This window comes from Thunnus maccoyii, chromosome 15 (genome assembly GCF_910596095.1).
Source record: "Thunnus maccoyii chromosome 15, fThuMac1.1, whole genome shotgun sequence".
Lineage (NCBI taxonomy): Eukaryota > Metazoa > Chordata > Actinopteri > Scombriformes > Scombridae > Thunnus > Thunnus maccoyii.
In genome coordinates, this window is record NC_056547.1 from 12368430 (window position 1) to 12389978 (window position 21549).

The 21549-nt window shown below is 40.7% G+C and overlaps 1 protein-coding gene across 4 annotated transcripts in view; it reads right to left on the reverse strand.

Annotated features, from left to right (window-relative positions):
• The window catches only part of rbms3 (RNA binding motif, single stranded interacting protein), a 298854-nt gene that overhangs the window by 222925 nt on the left and 54380 nt on the right, over window positions 1–21549 (reverse strand). The window lies entirely within an intron of this gene.

Here is a 21549-nt window from a genome sequence, read left to right on the forward strand (position 1 = left end):
AAGGCAGAACGGGGTGTTGATCTAAGATCTCCATACCAGAACATCAAGATTGTTCTCACACTTTTTTTCATCCTGACTCACTTTCTCTCTCCCTGTCTCTCTCTTAGAGCACCAGATGTTGTGAAACCCCCTTCTGTCACGGTTGAGATGTGTTCTTGCTGGAAAAGTGCTGATTAGTTTGATAAGATGCAGTGTTTCCCATACATTGATTTAATTGTGGCAGCCCACCATATTATTAACACTGACTGCCACATTTTGATTTTCTACCTTTTTTACTATTTAGAATGGGTAAAATCTTATTTCATTGTAGAGCTGCGTACAACGCATTGATTTACTCAGTCCCTCCATGCCTCTCTCTCTCTCTCTCTCTAACACATTGACAACTGACCCATCTGAATAGCCGCTCCTCTCCGTGCACACTCTGAATCAAAACATGATCATGTGCAGGAGGAAGGATTGTTGTTGGCTTTTCCCTCAGAGAAGACATCTGGCCGAATTCCTGAATGGGATGGGTTGTCGAGGTTAGCACGCTGTACAAAGCTGCTAGTCAATATTGATTGCTCGTGCAAGTGGATAATGTTAATGTTAATTCTTAAACTCTGACGCTGAATGTTTGCCCCCTCAATCCTGACCAATATTGAAAAGTATTTTCAAAGACTCAAAAGCAAAACAGAGTATCTAGAAACCTAAGAAAACACACGTGGGAAAGCTGAACAGTCCAACCAGTGTGATTAGCTATCCAATTAAATTGTTTCGAATATTTCCAGGCTTCAACCAGTGCTGCTGGGGCAGCTGAAGCAGAAAGAGAGGGTCAGGAAGGGAATAGCTGTAGCTAATGAAGAGAGAGATGTAGGAGAGGAGGAGGAGGAGGACAGCAGCCAACATGCTGCTGTGGGAGAGCCAGCTAGGGCAGAAGCAACAAGTGAGATTGACAGCAAACACAGAGAGATGTAGAAGCATGCAGGTCATAAAAGCCGATTTCTCAGGAAAAGGGGTCTCATATCTATTCTTCTGTGCCTTGTAGACAGAACATCAGCAAGCAGCAAGCACAGAGGCACGGGATCTGATCCAGAGTGGCTGAATATGCCTCAGTTTAAGAATTGGCTGTACCACACACAGCATGGTAAATTTCATATCTGCATAATTTGTGCTATCATGAATAAATAATCAGAAATAATGTTTTTATTTCTTTTTTCCATCTTCCTTCTTCTTCTTCTTCTTCTTATTTAACTTATTTAATCTTATTTTTATATGTGATCTTATTGTGTTATGTCATGTCCTGTGTATAGAGATAAAAAAAAAAATATCACAAAAGAATAAAATCAGGTATACGTGTGGCTATTTGGCAATTTTGATAAATGATTTTAGCAATGTTTTGTTGACTATGCAGGTACCACAAGCCTGTATCTAAGAAAGGTCATGCAAAGAGGGATTTTTTTGAGGTTGGAGCAGTTATACACAGAAAAGATTACTTTGAACAGCACATCACTATGGAGCACCACCAGGATAGCATCAGATGCCAGGCATATCTTGCATCTGGTAGGTTCTAATTTCAACAGCAGGTATATAACAATATAACTTGAGTATATTCAAATAATTTTCTAATCGTTTTGTCATTTACAGGCATCTCAGTGATGGACTCCTTTGAGCCCACTTGTTTTGGAGCATAAGGCAATCATTGTTGGGTTCAAGTGCCTTTACTGGCTCATAAAAAATGAACTGGTCCACCACACAAACTACCCAGAGCTTTTGAGCCTGGCTTCTTCTAGGGTGCAACTACTTCAGGAAATTATAGGTAAAGGTCACGTAGCCATTACTTAAGATTACATTTTTCGTTTTCCTGATGTCAAGATTGACCAGAGGAATAATTATAGGTCTCATGGTATTACTGACGACATGCTTGAGAACTTAGCCGAAGTCATTGATTTAATGCTTTGGCGAGTACCGAAAATCGTAGTGTGAGATTTATAGTATAGTATAGATATAATAGTGATTTGATACCATAGTAGTTATCTTCTGTCTATTCATAACTAATCAATATGTCTTTAATTGCAACATTTCCAGCAAGTGAAGGACACACGCTGGCTTTCTCAGCACGAGGCCATAGAGACCCTACAGAGGAACGTGAGCGCAGTCCTTGGAGCTTTGGCAGAGGAGGCAGAGGCACCTTGCATGTCTGTCCAAAAGATTTCAAAAAGCACATGTCAACTTTCTACATATCAAGGAGCAGGTATGCTAAATGTGCACATCTGTTTATTAAAATCTGTTTGATTTGATACATTGAAATGAGGATTGTTTGCAATCTGACCAATACTAAACAGCAGCTTTTCTTTTTTTAATTTAGGTTCCTGTCACAATTCAGACTCTGAGGAGCATCAAAGAGGCTGGACAGACTTTACTCCCTGGATCATTCTGGTCTCGCCTCCGTCAGTACCTTCATGATCCCTAAGGACTCTGAGTCTTCAGCATACAGCACGAGGAGGCGAGGAATGGGAGAGGGCGGGATGTCCTAGAAGTGCCAAGGGGCGAGCAGTGGACCAGATTCCAGCGAGAGGTAAATGGCTTAATTAAAAACTAATGAATTTTCCCCTTCCTCTTCAAAGGAAATTTTATTATTTGTATTATTATTATTTGTACTCCTGAACAGACTATGGCCTGGCCATTAATGACTGTAGTAAAGGTCGTCAGCTACCACCACAAATAGAATCTAATTATGTGGGAAACACTGAGATGCTTGGATTACTGACTGGCACAGGCCTCCCAGTGTGGCATTATGTATTGGGTATCAACAGGGTCCAGGAAACACAGGGCTGAATCTGCTGACAGGCTGGCTTATGCTGCTCTGAGATGGGTAACCTAGGCTGTCATGGCCATTGGAGCACAGAAAAAAATACAGGAAACACAGGGCACACATGCCGATCAGTGGTATTTTAACAAGACCTGGGTGGAGTGAAAGAATTTAGTATTTGCAAACTCTGGTGAACAATGCCTCTTAGTGTTTGTTTTAACCCGTATTAAGTCTTCGCACAGCAGTATTACTGCATCAGATAAATTCAGATAGTGTTTGCTATTGTATATTGTATACTCACTGTCCAAAGAAAACCTTATCCAAATTTAGTGGTTTTGAATTTTAGAGGAATAACTGAAGGATTAAGTGTTCCTTTATGAGTAAATAAAACATTGGATTAGCTAGAAATGCATTGTCACAAAGCTGAAAACAGGACTGTTTTTTTTTTTTTAGCTAATGAAAAGTTTGCATTTTGGAGTTCACATGATTTCAAACAAATATTAATAATTCAGTTAACCTTTCTTGCACTTACTACAGTGAAATAAGTCATACTTTTATGGTAAACAGTCTCAGTAAAACACAAACGACAAGTCTTATATAATATATAAAACAAATATACATTGAGTACTATTTGCTGAAATTATTAGTCATTCCATCATTACAACGATCTGCAGAAAATCAACAAACATTTTGGTAATCAATTAATTCTTTATGTTATTATTTCATGCAAAAATGACAGATATTTCCCAAACAGTTACAACTTTTAAAATGTGAATATGCTCCTTTTCGTTCGCTCATTTTGGACTGTTGGTTGTCCAACATAAGCAATTTTAAGACACAAACATGGACTTTCAAAACTTGTCATGGACATTTTTCACTATATGTTGACATTTTATACTGCAGATAAAACAGTTAAAACTTAGAGAATTATAAAAAAAGCACAAATTTTCACTCATGCATAGTTTTTTCTCTGATTTCACTCTCGCTGTGAAACATGATTCAAGCAAAAGGCATTTTGCCATGATTTAATTTACATGTATGAATGGTTTGCAGAGCAAAGACAAACCACCTTGAATGAAGAACAGCTGTACATCACTAGTGAGAATTAACAGTCCCCTTTAGCCTCTGTTGGATTTTCACTGAAGTCAGAGGCCATCCCACACAGGGGATACTGAGGGATAGTGATGGCAACAATGTAGACTCACAGCTGTGCTCAGAAAGCTTGCCAGTCTCGTATTATTCATCACGAAATAACTGGAGGGGGAGAACATAAGCCAAAGTTCAGCCTAATACATACAATATACAACGACAGGTTTAGGGTTCACGTTAATATAAAACAGGAGGAGGCCGTTTCCCCCAAAGTAGGATAAATGCATTTTTATAGTGCACTGCAGAGTCCATAGAGGAGCATGAAAGAGGCCCACTGGTGTAATAGAACCATAGGTCCTGGGAAAAAAATAGACAAATATGTGCGGCACTGATTTTGAATCACCAGGTTTTAAACTGTGCATGGAAAAAAACAACAAGTAAGTTTGTGTATCTTTTTTTCCTGCTTTTGTCAAACACATGAAAAAGCACCGAGTTGTTATTTTCTCTCAGGCCTTAAATGAAAGACTTAGTCATAGGGTCAAAATTTGAGAACTGTGTGTGGGCAGGATATATTGTACTAACAATACATCAACATTTAGAGCTATGCCTCACTGATGCAAGTTATTGAGCGCTATGGAGACATTTTTGCACTATTATACAGCCACAGTAAAAGCCAAGGGGGAAGTAACAGACCTAAGCATGGTACATTAAGTTGCATGGCCGCAGCCGCTACTTTAATGCAAGTATTCACCAGTTCATAGAGTTTAAGTGTAGCCCCAAGCCACGCAACAACCTCCATTGGCCTTATGTATAAATGACGATTATTCAGTCCAAGAGAAGGTGTTTAGCACTAATTCATCCAGGCAGAGGTGTTGTTAAAGACACTATCTCAAGGGAGAGATTAATTTTAAATATGTTTCATGCGCATACGTTTTATTGGATAACAGAGTCACTGATTACAATAAAATGATACAATATGGTGATACAATAAAATGGTGGTGGCGCTGCTCTGCAAGCAACACGGACACCAGTGAGCTGCGGTATTTTAATGCTTGTGTGATTGTCTGGCTGTTTCAGCAACTGTTTGTCAGACAATCAGGATGTTTTACGTAGGATGTGCATTGATACATGCATGAATAAGAAAAAAGAATGAGATGTGGTGTGCTTTTGGACTCTTTTCGTGGCAGTAGTGATCCTGTGTGAACTTTCTGCCATCTGCCAAACTACTACACTCCATCATGGAATAAACAACCTGGCCATACAGTACACACGAAAGGTGCTTCTGACCCTTCGCAAACATGCAAATCTCCAGGGACAGAAAACCTGCCCAAGGAGATACGATCATCACAGTGACAGAGTGTGAGGAAAAGAGGCTGGACAGGAGGCATCCGACAGCAGGTAAGAAGAGGAGGAAACAGGCCCCCACTACCATCTATGATCCTGTGCAATGCAAGACCGCTAAGGAATAAAAGCCTGCTTTAAATACCGCGAGTCCTGTATAATGCTCTTCACTGAGACGTGGTTAAGACCAGAAATCCCTGAAGGTTTTACCCACATTTGTGCAGACAGAACTAAAGTCTCAGGGAAAAGCAGAGGGGGCGGGCTCTGTGTATATGTCAATGACAAGTGGTGTAGGCAGTATACAGTTTGGGAAACAGTCTGAAATGAGAACACTGAACTGCGGTGTCTCAACCTGAGGCCATTCTGCTTGCCTTGGGAGTTTGGAAATATTCTGATATGTTCAGTTTATGTTCCTCCTGACGGTATCATGTCTAGAGCTGCTTTCCAAGTGGTAGACTGTGTGCACGAACAGTTGCAACGCACCCCAAATGCCTCTATCTTTTTATATTATGGGAGCTTTTGACCATTGTAGCTTATATATTGCTCTGCCTGGCAGGCATGTGCATAGATAGACCTCAAAGGGGGCTTGAGCACCTGCCGTTTGGCCTCCTGGAGAAAAAGTGCCCTTTTTCTGGGGTGTTGTTAGCAATAACTGCAAGGTAAAGTGACTGTATTTGACTGAACTCAGTAGTGTGGAAGTAAGGTTCCCAGGGGGACTATTATTGTCATCGCACATCACATGCAAAACAGGTATGGATACTGTCATGCAACACGTTTCTCCAAGTTATGTTGTGAAAAATGTATGAATATTTATCTACCACAAGCTACATGATGACAATGATATGATACACTTAAGAAATACTACGACATTAAGGACATTTTCCCCCTTCTGTAACAAGCAGCCAATGATAAAACAATGTTAACTGTTTAAGTCTTTATCTTAAATCAATAAAAAAAGTAAACCAGTGACTAATATGCCTCATCTAAAGCTTATGTGTTGCTTTTTAGAATTGTGTCTTAAATGCATGATGTCCTCCAAGCCTCAGTATTATGATATAACATGTGAATTCTAGCAGTGTTAGAGCCAAACCCAATCATGTTTTTTTTTTTTATATACATACATTTTAATGTCCCTTTAGCAGTGTCGCAAAAGTAGTCATTCCAGGCATATATTTATTTAATTATTTGCAAAAATCGCCTTTTATGATTTTGGGCCCCTGCCCCTCTAACGTCCCTGCTACCTGGTTTTGAACAATATATAAAATGTAAAACCAGGAAAAACAAAACATTAGTCAAGTGTTATAGAAATGTTAAAAGTGTATATACAGAGTAGCAAGCCCCTGGCTAAATCTGTCAATGTATGGACAGATGATAGCATTGACACACTGAAAGGCTGTTTTTTATGCACAGAATGGGACACTTTCTCTGAGGAAATAAATCTAGACTATGCTATAGAGGTCACTACAGACTACATTAAATTCTGCATTGATACTGTGATTACACAAAGACAATAAAGGTCTTTCCAAATAGCAAGCCTAATAGCAAGGAGGTCAAGGACTGTATCAACAGGAGAAAACATGCAATCAAGAATAATGACTAATTACAATTAAGAACTGTACAATTGGAGTTAAACCAGAAACTGTGGGAGGCATAACAACAGCATAAAGTGACACAGGAAATCCTACAAAACAAAACACTAGAAAACTTTGGGACTTAAACTATGACTAACATGAAATCCACTGAGAAACCTTTACATGCTGTAGATGAACTATCCACAGCAAATGAACTGAACAGGTTTTATAAAAGGTTTGATACACATGACTTCTCGGCTGAATGTAGCAGTGTTTCAGAAAACATTTCCACTGACGGGGTCAATAGGCTGTTAATCGACTCCAAAGAGGTGGAGATTGTTTTTAAAAATGTCACTATTAACAAGGCCACAGGACCAGATGGCATTTCTGCATTTGTGTTAAAAACATGTGCAGAGGAATTAACGCCTGCCTGGTTCCCCATCTTTCAGAGGTATGCGGACTCTAACATTGTACCAGCAACGTAGAAAAAGGCAATCATCACGCCTGTCCCCAAAAAACCCTGTCCTAAAGAATATAATGATCTCAGACCGGTTGCTTTGACCCCTATGGTGATGAAATGTATGGATAGAATTGTGGTGAGCTGCAGTTTGAGGTAGGCCCACTGTTAGACTCATACCAATTTGCATACAGACACCAAACAGGCACTGATGGCGCAATGAATAATATAGTGCACATGGTCACTAAACACCTGGAGAATCCCAAGGCCTATGCCAGACTATTGTTTGTTGATTTCAGTTCTGCATTTAACACCTTGCAGCCCAACATATAACTTAACACACCGAATCAGCTCAATGTCAACCCATTCATCATTAAGTGGTACCATTCATTCCTTACCAACCGCACCCAGCATGTCAGAGTGAACAGAACTGTGTCTGAACCCATGACCATCAGTACTGGAGTGCCCCAGGGGTGCTCACCTGTGCTGTTCACTCTCTACATGAATTAATGCACCAGCCATACGGAAAACCAATATATCATTAAATCTTCTGACGACACTGCTGGTGTGACAAACATCATCTGATCCTCAACAAAAATAAAATAAACAAACAAACAAAAAAAAACCAGAGAGGATGGTGTTTGACCCCAAGTCTCTTGGTGATCACTCACCAGTGGTCATCCATGACCATACCATAGCACAGGTGGACTCCTACAGGTACCTGGGCATCCACATGGATAACAAACTAGCGTGGAATATCCATGTGGAGGATGTCCGCTCCAGGGTGCAGGAGAGGCTGCACTTCTTGAGAAGGCTCAGAACCTTTGGTGTGAACTGGGAAGTGCAGCTTCTATTCTATCATGCAGTAGTGGAGAACCTCCTGTGCTATGGTATCTCTGACAGTACAGTCAAATGCCCAGATTACCCACCTTATACAGACAGCCATGAAAATCAAAGGAGTCCGTCAACATCCTAGTCCTCAGGCTATTTTTCAACAGACAGACATAATCAGACAGACAAAATCATCTCAGACCCAACTCATGTTATCCAGTATCAGCTCCTCCCCTCAGGCAGACGGTACAGGGTTTCCCTAAGCAGTTTTAAACATTCCCTTGCCCCCTTGTCCATTAAAGCTACCACCTAGGCTGAAATATGTATATGCCGTAGCTGCTTGTCATTGATCACTGTTATATATTGTACTGTGTGCACTTTTCTGATGTAGATGGGCATGTGCAATTGAGGGATGTGATGGCGGTGGAATGTATTTACTGTTTTTGTTGTTGTTGTTGTTGTTTTGCTGGGATTTTATACTGCACACATTGATGTCCAAGCTAAATTCCCCACTGGGACAATAAAGTCTATCTCATCTTATCTTAAAATATTTTATGGCTGGGTTTCTATGCTGCATGAGTGACAAGATATCCTCCCTTTATATCACAGGGGCAGGGCTGTGTTTTAATATGAGGCTGAGATCTGAGCGCCTTGACATTCTCTGACTGGAATGCATGATTGGTCCCAAGACTCAGATTCATGTCACAGACTTTCAGCAACTCGTCAGAGAGCTACACTTTGCCCATATTTCTCCATTTTATATAAGGGCCAATCAGATCTGGTTACACAAGGCCTTTCCTCCTTCACAGGGGAATGTTTTACATGCAGGCAAACAGATGTGTGTATGCACTGGCTGGTTGTCTATGTGTTTTTGAGTGCATGCATGTGTTTATGCACTATATGTGTCTGCTGCAATTGATTTGCTCAAAATTTATCAAGGGGGATGATCAAGAAGAAAAACATTTTTTTCACTCCTATTTTTTCAAACAAGGGCAAATCATATCCTTTGTGTGTATATGTGTGTGTGTGTGTGCTCTTGAATATCTATCTTTGTGAGGACCATTTGAGTTCTACACATTGGCAGGGAGAATATCTTTGGAGAGGTATTTTGGGACTTTGAGAGCTGTTTGAGGATCAATACTTGGTTTTACGATTACTGAGATTAAAATTAGGTTTAGGCTTAGATTAGGATAAGGGTTAGAAATGTGGTTGAGATGGTGAAGGTTAGGGGCATTATGATTGGGGGGCCTCACAAATATATAACTGTACACCATCATAAGCAAGTATAGCACTACCGCTGGGTACTGAGCCTCAATACTTTTTTGGTACCAACTGAAATGTGTCTATAGGGTGGTGTAGAAAATGTTATTAAAAATTGTCAAATACGGAAAGCTGGCATCAAATGTTTGCTCAGATTAGTACTGTTACAGTATTATTCTTTGATTTTACAATTTGTGATTTAAATCATAATTTTAGAGCTGCAACAATTAGTCGATTAGTCTATTGACAGGAAATTAATCAGCAACTATTTCAAAGAATCGTTTTATTCAAATAGTAATTTTCTAAGCAAATATGCCAGGTGTGATGAATGCTTTTCTTTGTCTCACATGATATGATATGGCACATGACACATGAAGTAAACTGAACATCTTTCTGTTTTGTTTGGAAAAAATAAAATAAAGATGTAAACATTGGCTCTGGGAAATGATAAAAGGCATTTTCACTATTTTCTGACATTATATAGACAAAAAAATGGATTGAGTAATCAATAATGAAATTAATCATTATTATGTCTACATAATTTTGTCAAATTTATTTATTCATCATGTATTTCATTTTGCAACTGCTTATGTTTATACAACATTGCTCAGATCAGATATAAAAAAACAAAAACAAAAGAATCGTTTTGGCATTGGTACTTAAACTCAGAATCATTACTAATACAAAAAAAATCAAATAATGCCCAGCTCTAAAGAGGATCCATTCAAGCTCTCGAAACTGTATCATGAAATTTGTAAAAACAGTTGATTGACCTTTTAACATAAAACACTATAGAGCCACTGTAGGACTTTGAATATACTGCACCAGGATCACACATTTATTTATATGTGTTCCAACAAGTAAACCTTAGATCATAACACATGGTACAAATGTGAGGATGCACATTATTTTCTTGAAACATTTGATTCATTTGGCTTAACAGAAAAGAAAAATGTAACTACTTCAGCAAGCCAGGATGTTATCAGCACCATTTATTACTAAACATGCAAGTCGAGGCGGGATAATGTTTCACCTTCAGCTATGAAAAAGTGAGTGGAGGTTGTGGCTCCATTAATACGCTGAGATGAACCAGAGCATAGCATCTCTCCTGAGTCCATTTTTCACTGGTTAAATGATTTCCTTCCCTCTCCCTGGTGACACTGCGTGGTTAAGGGTGTTAAGGGATGGACCATTGTGAATTACAGATCTCTTGCGTGTCCTGCTCCTCATATGGAAATGGAATCTTCATATAATACGCAGCACTAGAAGGTATCAAACTGCGGGTCACCCTCAATTCAGTTCAGACAGCTAAAGGTTGATTTTCTTGTTCAGACGTGGAATTTTGTTTCTATTCATACAATGAATGCATATTTGTCATTAAATGCTATTCTAGCGTTCTTTGAGAATACATCAAATTACCTGCATGCCTGGTTTTGGTGTCAGTAGTTGTGTGAAGTCCTTGGAGATGGAAGTGAACAACATTACAATGACCTATTTTATGAATCTTGAACTGCAAAAAAAAAAAAAAAAAAAGACACTGCTCCCTCATTCACAGGAGTCATTACTCTGTGAACACTGTGTGACCCCATAACTATGATGAAACCTCCCCATGAGGTTCTCACTAAGGAATAATATGGTCATACAGAACAATTCCTTGCTTTCCAGGAAATATTTTCACCATGAAATCTATAACACAATAGAACAAAAACAAGCTCCGGTAAATGTTGAGGAAGCAAACTGTGGCCTATTGCCGAGACATCAGATTGCCTTTGTATTACAGAAAGTTTAACAGGAATACGCTTCTTTATGGCTCTCTGTGAAATTCCCCGGTTTTATGGTTTCCTCTTGGTATATTGACTTTCTTGCAGAATGAATCAGACACCCTAAGGCAAGAGTTTGTCTTTTGTTATTCGTTTGTTATTTTTTCCTGACAAGTTATCTAATTTTATCTTAAGGTGTAACCTTTATCTCAAGGTGTAAGACTAAACACTATGACAAATAGTCTCATGCTTCCAGTCTTATGCTTTTCTCCTTTCTGTATGCATTTAAAAACTCTGTACAGCTTCCTGGTCTGTGAGTATCTAATCATCCTGAAGGCTTTGTGCCCCCACATCTGGTGTTGGATACATGGGTACTGAAGGCAGAAATGGTTGATTTCCCACTACACAGATCCAAATCAAAATGTCCTGGTTTCCTGTTGGCCTAACTGTGCTTTATCTTGGCTCAGCCCTTTTTTCAAAAGAGACTGGAGTGCTGCCAAAAAGGCCCCTTTTCCTCTCTGTGTCATCTCCATATTCGAATTTCACACAAAGCACATGCAGAATAATAGACAACCTCCAGAGCATCAGCGTAAACTGGCAGAAAAAACCCCTCAAATGAACAAAAATTAGGTTTCTAAAACATGACAAAACTCAAAGTCCATAAACAACTAAATAGCCAAAGCATTTTCGAAATGAAGGTTGAAATGAAAGGTTTTAGGGTGAGAGGCTTCAACACAGGGACCAGGAAAGCCATCCCAGATGGCATTAGTTAGGGGATATTGTCTTCTAGAGGGCCCTCCACGCCTGGTTGCTCCGTTTGGCCAGCTATGAAAGAGATGCAGCTTTCCTTTGGCATCTCTGATGACTGACTTCCTGGAAGCTGTGTTGCGTGAAATGGCCTCCACTGTACCAGTCGCTCTCTTTTGCCAATCCTCATCCCCTCACACAAGTCACCTTCCTGCCGCCAAACATGCAGGCTTTGACTGTCACTCCTGGCAAAAACGCAGCAGACAGAGGTGAGATGGGCTCTGTGGGTCACTAGCAGTTCCACCTACAATCCCAAACGGCACCCCTGTTCACCCACCCTCATCCCTTCTCCGATACTAGATCACGAAGTTCAAGCGTAACCAAGGCAACGCGGTGGCAGGGCATGTGTGGATTTTGGCACGTGGGATGTCTGACAGGTTTCAGGCTGCTCTCAGTTGAAAAAGGCAAGGAATGAGAGAGTGAGAACTTACCCCCAAGGCCTCCACGCTCACTAGCACCGGGGCAGACAGGGCTGGCAAGGCCAACACCACACATTCTGTCTCTGCTTCTCTCTCTTTCTCACTTTTTTTCCTCTCTGCTTCTTCTAATAATGCTCTATGAAAACACTTCTGCGATCTAAGATGAGAGTCTGGAGGGACACAGAGTAGGTGGTAACCAAGGCAACTGGGTCAGAAGGTGACATTATATCCAGGATGGCTGACAGCCACTCATACAAGCAATACAGTACTGTACTTGGGGTCAGCCGTGCTAAGTTTAGAGTGTGGTGTATACTGTTACAACACATCCTCATAATTAAACGACCACATAGGTCAATTGTACCTGCACTCCAGAACGACCCATAGGAGCATTTTCAGAACGACCCATTAGAGCGTGATATGCCATCTCCAAAATAGGAGCATAATATGCCGCTTTCCAAAATCATTACATATCACTGTTAAACAATAATTATATTTTACGGTTTGACAACGCTGTGGTTAAGGTCTGGTTAGGTTTAGGCACAAAAACCACTTAGTTAGGTTTAGCGAAAAAGATCATGGTTTGTGTTAAAATGATCACTTGTAACGTGATTACCACTTCCTTAAAATCAGGCAACCTTCGTCATCATGGCAATAGTAAACACCACGACAATCGTTGTTACGGTTTTTAAAAAAATGTCCCAACTCGTGGTTGGAAACAGGACGCAAACAGCAGTCTCCTGCAGCTAAGTCCACTTTTTGCCATCTAATTAATCCTCCTAATAAGGAAATTTGTCACCTTATATTGACATCATCTGAACTGCGTCACTTCCCCGGGTCTTAATTACTACTGCCACTGGATGGCGTCTGTCACCCAAACGTAACTATAGGTCATTTTAGCCGGCCTGAATTTTAAACCTATACTGTCTTTTTTCTTGTGACGGCTGACTGTTAAGATTTCTGCACTGACCTCAGTGTTACTCTGAAATCCCTGTTGACTGGGGACCCATATCAAACTGTTATGACCCCACCTGTTTAGAGGCTCTGCTCTAGTCTCAAGAGATGAACAGGATACACAATGTACCCATCCTCAAGTCATGCACTGTTATTTCTAGGTATTAGGTGGCACGATACACCGTTAATGTATTCCAGCTCAAAAAAGGCTGTGTTTGCTTCTTTAAGAAACTTGTTTTGATACCAAATAGTACTTTCCTCCTTTGAGGTGTTGAAAGAAGAGAATGGGATGGGATGTGGAGGGGCAGAGGGGAGCACATACAGAGACAAAAAAAAAAAAGGAGGAAAGAAGAAAGATATTTACTGAGTGAGTCTTTTGACCTCTGAGAATCTTTGACGAACAATAATATGACCCTTCCACACTTGGAACTCTAAGTAAACCCCACAACATTCTGCGTCTGTTATCCTTCTCTCCAAATATTTTCCTTGGCCTGACACATGTTTATGCTCTGTTGAACCGTGAGCCTGAGGGCTGCTGCTGTGAAGCGGATGTAGAGCCCCAAATTTGCATCTTGACATCCTATGGGAAGCAAATGGAAAGACATGGGGGATGATCTGTGTGTCCTGATTTCGATAACACCTACACCAGGAAAGCAGATATCCAAAGTACTTGGTGCTCCCTTTCCCAGCGCCTTCCCTCGGTCTCCCACTATGCTTAGACTAACTAGAAGAGGCAGCATCCACCCCCTCAGTGGAGAGGGGACATAAACATTTACACAGGGGTTCTTCAGGGGGAGATGAAGGCCTAATGCTGCAAACTAGGGTCTGGTGGAAGGATGGATTAGACTAGTGCTGAAATATAAGTCAATTCATCACCAACAGAAGTGTAGTACACAACTATTCTGATAATCAATTATGTGTTCAAGCGTTTGAGTCATTTGTCAGGCAAAAAAGCCAAACTGTTGCAGGTGCAAACTTACCAAACTGTGAGCATTTTCTCTGTTTTATATCATAGTAAATAGAATATCATTGCTTTTTGGACTATTGGGCAGGCAAAACAAGCAATCTAATCTACACAGGTCCTCTTAGGTAATAACCAAGACCAAGTTATTCTGTTACCGCGAGTCCTGGATCTACTGTATGTGTCCATATGCCTAAAAGGTACCAGTGTGTTCCAACTGAAGTGCCTGTTGGATGTTGAACATTCAAAACAACCTCCCCCCACACCTTTATGATTGGGGACGCTGCATCCAGCCATTTCTGTAACTGTAATTATGAGCGCCACTGCTAAAATTTCACACGATCATTGATATCAATGGTCTACATTATTGTGGAATTGTTTTGAGTCATCGACTAGTGCATGAAATCCTAGGATCCTCCCTCTCCTCATTCTTGAAAGGACATCTACAGTATGTGAAAGGTATAGTTACAAGAGTAGTGTAGCTCATTTAGGGCAGTGTGTAATGTGTGTGCATAGTGAGTGTGTGGTTGAGTGAGTAGAGTGAGCGGCAGAAAAGTGACGGTGAATGCGAGCAGAGCAGAAGAAAAGGTTAGCGGTAAGTTGTCAGTCTGGCAGTAAATGTACAGTACAGACTGCAGTGTGTCAGTTAATAAATACTGCAGCTTCTCAAGACCAAAAAAAGTCTTGTCTGTTGTTTCCCCAACTGTTGGAAAAGTGAAGGGGATTAGCCCCAAAGTTAGCGACAATGGATTAGCCTAACCTGAGCAGGCTCACTTAAGGTGGACTGACCTTCTGGACTAGCTATTCTCATTTTAGTGTCAATCTCAGCCGGTCCTTCTGTAAACAGAGAACAAAGAAATATCTGGCTCCTGACTCACCCTCCCACCACCCCAAAGCAGTCAACATAGGGGAAACACTGAACTACATTCAATGATTGGTGTGACAGCAGGTGTGTGGAGGTGACAAAGTAAGCAGTGCCTGAACTCTCTGACGCTCTCTTTTTTCAGCCTTTACACAACTACATGTCAATCAATCAATCAATTTTTGTTTATATAGCGCCAAATCACAACAAAAGTCATCTCAGGGCACTTTTCACATAGAGCAGGTCTAGACCATACTCTTTAATTTACAGAGACCCAACAATTCCCCCATGAGCAAGCTCTTGGTGACAGCAGTAAGGAAAAGCTCCCCTTTAACGAGTAGAAACCTCAAGCAGAACCCGGCTCTTGCCTTGACCGGTTGGGTTGAGAGAGAAAGAAAGAGGGGCAGGGGGGTGGGGGGGGCGCACAATAACAACAATCATAACAATAACAATAACAGCAGCAATAGCCGGGGAAGGACTGCGAAGGACATGTGTGAACATGTGTCACCCAACGACTACTTTTTATGTAAAAACGCCTATACCCCAATATTAAACCGATCTTGTCCTTTTCTATGATGGCAGGCTTTTGAATTCATCTTCGAGTTGGGCCATTCAGAACATCTGTAAACACTATAAACAATCCTGAGTGGTTCCAAGAAACTTCATGAAGCTATGATAACATGCTGCATCATAATCATCAAGAGAAAATTTTGTTTTCTGAGGTGAGAAGGAGAGTCTTAAATGTAAAGTAAATGACATGTAACGCTATTCTTTTCAACTGCCGCTGCTTGTTAACTGGTTGCACATCGTGTCGCTGCCAGTGTCGGTGTTGTCTCTCTATTTTGGTCCATTTGGCTCATCTGCCACTTGGATCAAGTCAAGTCAAATCATTCTTGGGCCAATTTCGGGGCATGTCTGACTGTCCTAAGGTCCCTTTTAGGATCAGGAAAATCAATTTATAAACGTCAGGTTTGGGTCCACAGGTCAGTGAAAAAAGAAAATGATTGATAGGTAAATTAATAGTTAAAATTATCATTGTTTGCAGCAATAGATTAGACAATGTTTAGGTAAGTTATATTATTATAAAATAGAGTCATCCTTGTTGAAACTTACTACAGGACTTTAATTGGTCACAAAAAGGAAAAAACTATGAAAACCTTCCACTTACTCTGAAACACAGAGAACACCAAATGCACAGGAATCCAGGATGTAATGCACAGTACTTCAACCTCTTAACAGCGGTATAGAGACAGGCTATGTCTGAGTGGATCACACCTCCAGACCAAATGCTTTCACACTGACATTTTAGTCCTCTTCTTATGTATGCTTTTTATACACCCACTTCTCTGGCTTTGTCACTCTGTCTGTTCACCTCGCTCTATCACTGTCTCTCTTTGTCTCTGTATGTTTATCCACCTCTCTCTCCCTCTCTGTCCAGCTCTCACTCTCTCCTTCCATCATTCTATAAACTGCGAGGATGATGGATGCCTCTGATTGCCTCCGGCCTCAGAGTCCATCACACTAAATCCCGAGTGTTGTTCGGAGCTCTGCGCCATTAAAACAACCTACACAATGCAGAAATAGCCACACATGATCATTAAGTGAGAGGTGGTCTGTGTCTGAGTAAGCAGGACATATGGTGCTCTTAACACTAAATCAGTAACAATCAGTTTTTTTCTCACTGAAAGTATTCAATTGATTTGCAAACTACTCTTTGTTACCTAGTCTTGTTATTTTTAAAGGTCTGTGAGCCACAATTGCAAACTACTTAAAGATGCAAGTAGATTTGCACAATAAACATTATGCATCTCTTACCAACCTAAATTTACTCATAATGCAATTTCAATAAACTGCCAATAAATTCAAACTTAAACTGGTCATAATGCAATTGAACAGGACACACCTATCAGAAGTGAACCAACATATGTGAGGAAATGTTTTGAAATGATCAGCTGTATAAACAAGATTGTGTGTTCAGACAGAACGTGGTGAATTTTAGAGGCAGGACAGTTGAATATAAAGTTAAGGGAAACACACGATTAGAAATGTTTCAACTCAAGCAAAAAAAAACATGACTTTTAGTTGAAAATTTGCTTCACTTTCCATAAAAACCATATCAGAGACAAATTATTATTTAAAGCAGAGTATTTTTCTGTGTCTTAAAACATATCATCATATATCAACATATATCATTATTTCAATTCATCCTGTGGGGGACATGATTGTCCGCACCAAATTTCATAGCAATCCATTCAATGTTGTTGAGACTTTTTACTCTTAACTACAAATGCCAACATCATGATGGTGCTAGAGGAAAAGTGAGGGTATCACCAATGTCCATAGGATTCATCCTATGGTGACCATGAATATGATGATCTTTTATTGTTGTTGAGATATTTCAGTTTGTACCAAAGTGGTGGACTGACTGACTGACCGACATTGCCCTCCCTAGAGCCATGTCACAAGCATGCTATTTTATCTTGATATAGATTATAGATCATATCACCCAGACTTTTCTGCAATAATGGTTCTGTATTCCTGCACATAAGCCATCTAAAATGGTAATAAAATGAGTGGTGCTACTATAGTAGAAACCACAGATATTTACACAGTGTAGCTTGTGGCGGGACAAGACAGCACTTAAGTTTGGCTGTGTCTCTGTCATTGACGCATCCGTCCCAGTGGACCAAAGTGAGAAGACGGGAAGAGGAGAGGGGGAGTAAGATGAGAGGAGATGAGCATGGCTTTGAGGTGACGTAGAGTCTTCCATGGCAGGCTCTTGTCTGTCTGTCAGAGGTTGTTAAAGTCTGACTCCCTCTGTGTGTGTCTGATTGACAGAAAGAGAGAAAGAAAGAAAGAAAGAAAGGAAGAAAGGAAGAAAGAAAGAAAGAAAGAAAAAAAGAAAAAAGAAAGAAAGAAAGAATTGTCTTTGTCTTTCCAAGCCTCCAATGTCAAGGCCAATGAGGAGGGCCTTGCATTGTATCTTCTCTCCCCCTCTCCTCTCCTGCAGTGTCCTTGGATCTGTGTTCCCTCCAGATGGGCCCTGGTTGCTGCAGCACCTATCAGGATGACGTGGACCCCAGCTGCCTACTGCTGCTGCCGCTGCTGCTATTTCTAGGCCTGCACCCCCCTTTCCAACTCGAGGAAACCTGATACCACCTTCAAACATGCACATCTGTCAGACATCACAGGTCGTACTGTGCATCACTAATGCATGTACAGAGCAAAAAAACTGTTTACTTATACAGATGATAAAAGAAAAAGGGTTCTTGAGGATCTGCAGGGTAAACATTTTGCGCATATATCGTCATAGCAACTTAAATTTTAACAAGCGGCCAAGGACAGATATGTGGGCCCGCACGAGAAACCAAAAACAAATGGACACACAAAGTCATAAAGACATGCACATGCATTACTCATATGAATGACAACTCCATAGGGTCACGGTCAAAAGACGGACAATAAACGCCATTTCCCTCTATACAGATACTCCATTCTCCTCTCAGGCTTGAAATCTCTTTTTTTGTTTTGTTGTCTCCGTCAGATCCCTGTGGAGGCTGGAAATGAAGAATTAAGACGAGCACGAGAAAACAAACCAAGTTGCAACCAAGTCGGAGAACGCTGCAGTCGTCCAATAACAACACTTCTTGATAAAAGTCTATTTTCTCTCCACACTGTCTCCACATGATGTTATCATTTTTCTTTAAATTCAATAAAGTCTTCTCTCTCTGCTCAGATGAAAAACGGTATAGTTTTGAGATGAGCACACAGTTTTGTGCAAGTTTGCCATATGAGGCCGACTTCTGCAATATGACTTGCTGAAATGCTGAGGGTGTACTGCTGTGAGAAGCCGTCATGAACGAAGATCATTATTAAACCTTGGGCTTTGTTTTGATTTCCATTAAAGAACAGACAATTATGCTCTCAGAAAAGGAGACAGAATTTCTCCTTTGGTTAAGAGTTGGATCAAGCTTTTGTAATCAACCTTTTCCTATTTACGTAAGAGCTGGATCAAGCTTTTGTAATCACCCTTTTCCTATTTGCGTAAGTTTGTCTTCCACAATGACAAATCAAACCAATTTCTAAAGGGCAAACGCCTCCTTTGTCCCCGCCTGTATTTCCAGCCTTGGGTGAGAACCACATAAGTGACCGTGATACCTAGGCAGAGAAAACAGTGGAGACAAGTTGCCTATAAATGTTGGGAAAGGACATGAAAAGACTAGTTTTTCACCATTGAATACAATGTTTTGCAGTGATTTTACAAAACACAGAAAACCTAGCAATTATTTGGGTATTGTGTGAATTTTTACTTTCTTAAATTTCTAGAGTGAGCCACTTTATTGACGTGTTTTCCTTTCAATGGACTTCATTGCCAAAGGAAAAATGTGCACATTATATAGTACGGCGATGAACATCTTCATCAGAGTGACGAATGTCTTGAAATGCATCATATCTCACGCTGCACTATCTCTCCATCTCACTCATTCGGAGTATGAGAGACAGGGTGTGAGGGACTGCAGTGAAAAACAGAGCGATCCCGTCACTCTGCACCCCAATGGAGCATAACAGGGTACGCATGTAGAGTCATGAACACATTCCAGCTCTTCTCCAGACCGCTGACACAGGGACATGTCAGAACAGTGGCTCTTGGCCCCCTGAGAAAGCTAGACAGCTATACTGTCACTGTTTTGAGAGGACTGTACTGTGATACCAATGCAACACCACCTGTCAGATGATGTGATCTCTTTCGTTTTCTGAAATGCTCTATTGATCTTCATGGAGTAAATCTGGTATTTCTAATGTGTCCTTCCATGGTGAATAACCAGATCAGTCATTTAGAAGTGAGATTTAATGGCTTAAAGACACTTCAGCATGAAGAGAAGGGATAGTGGACAGTTAAAACTTTTCAGGTTACAAAATAACAACGCCCCTGATTCCTTTTTCCTCACCTCCAGCTGTATAAGCAACTAAAAAGCCAATTCAACAGCTATGGAAGATGCCGATAAAAGCACTTATGTGAGGAAAAGCTGTAGCACTTGAACTTGTGTGCATTCAGACTTAAAATTAATTGAGTCAATTAAGTGCAAGAACTCACGTGCCTGCCCTGCTGTGATGGAGTGCAAAGTGAATATTTTCTATTAGAGATAGTCCTCCGTAGCAAAAACGTGGCTTCCTGCCTCCTGCCACACTCACGAGGACATGCTCCTGTGGAAGTGCAAATGACAGGATGCTGAGCACATCACAAGACATGAGAGGATAAATGAGAGTCAAGATGTCATGAGACACATATTACAGCAGCTAAGGATAGACTGCGGTTTCTACACAACAACCATACCGGCAGAGCAGCAGATATAACCAAGGGTAAGGACAAGTTTTATCAAGATATATTTGTGAAGCGGGAGAATTATGGATTGATAATCATCACAAAACTGAGACTACTGAAGAACTGAAAATTAGTAAAAATAAAAGTTTCAAGTCTACGTGGACATACTCTGTCACATGCAAATTTCTTCTCAGTACAATGTGTTCTACAGAATAAGCCAGTTGGCAGATCATGTAAATGTCATGAACAGTGTGGAAAAGAATGATGTGTCAACTAATGAACATCACTTTCTGCTCCTGTCATCATTTCTCAGGGGCCAAATGATTTGATGCAGACTGGAGTGTTCACCAACAGTCTGCAAATGGCCAAACGATAAATCAGAAAACAGCAGGGAGGGTACGCCCAGGAACATCGAGTCAGCTCGAGAAACTTCATGATTTATGCTCATCTGAGACATCAATCTCTGTAATTCTGTCAGAAAAACAGCAATAGCTTCCGAATCCACACTGCAAGTCTTTCTTAAGTTCAGAGGGTCTAATGAAACTATCATTTCAGGCTTTGGTTTATGTCTGGCGGTCAACATTTTCAGTGCTAAGATGCATTTCACCGCACTGCACAACACAAATCCTCCTACTGCAGCATGGGTCCTCTGGGGCTAAGAGGAGCCATGCAGGCAACTGCAGATGGGGGATCACAATTTCCACATGTCCCACACCCTGTTTTATATTGTCATTCAAACACTGAGAGAGCAGGATAGTCTGCTGCCAGACTAAATTTAATTACTCATAGTACACATACTAAGCAAGGACAAAGTGTTCGTGTCCATGTGTAAATCTGTGCATTCCATGTGCAGCCAGTAACAGTAAATATTGCAATCAGGCCTTTGAGTCTAAACCCATCTAAGTTTCCTTCCCATTTCGCCTTATTCAAATCAGACCACAACACACAGGCAGACCTCTTTTTGCACATCCCGTCTCTCAGGCAGATAAATGAGTGTGATTTCTTTTGACAGCTGGGGTATGGAAATGGAGCCACGGGCTAAGAGAGGTGACATGATACAGACAACAAAGTCAAGCGAAGAGTCGGGGAGAAACAAGGAGCCCCTAAAGTGAGATGCAAAAACAGGACT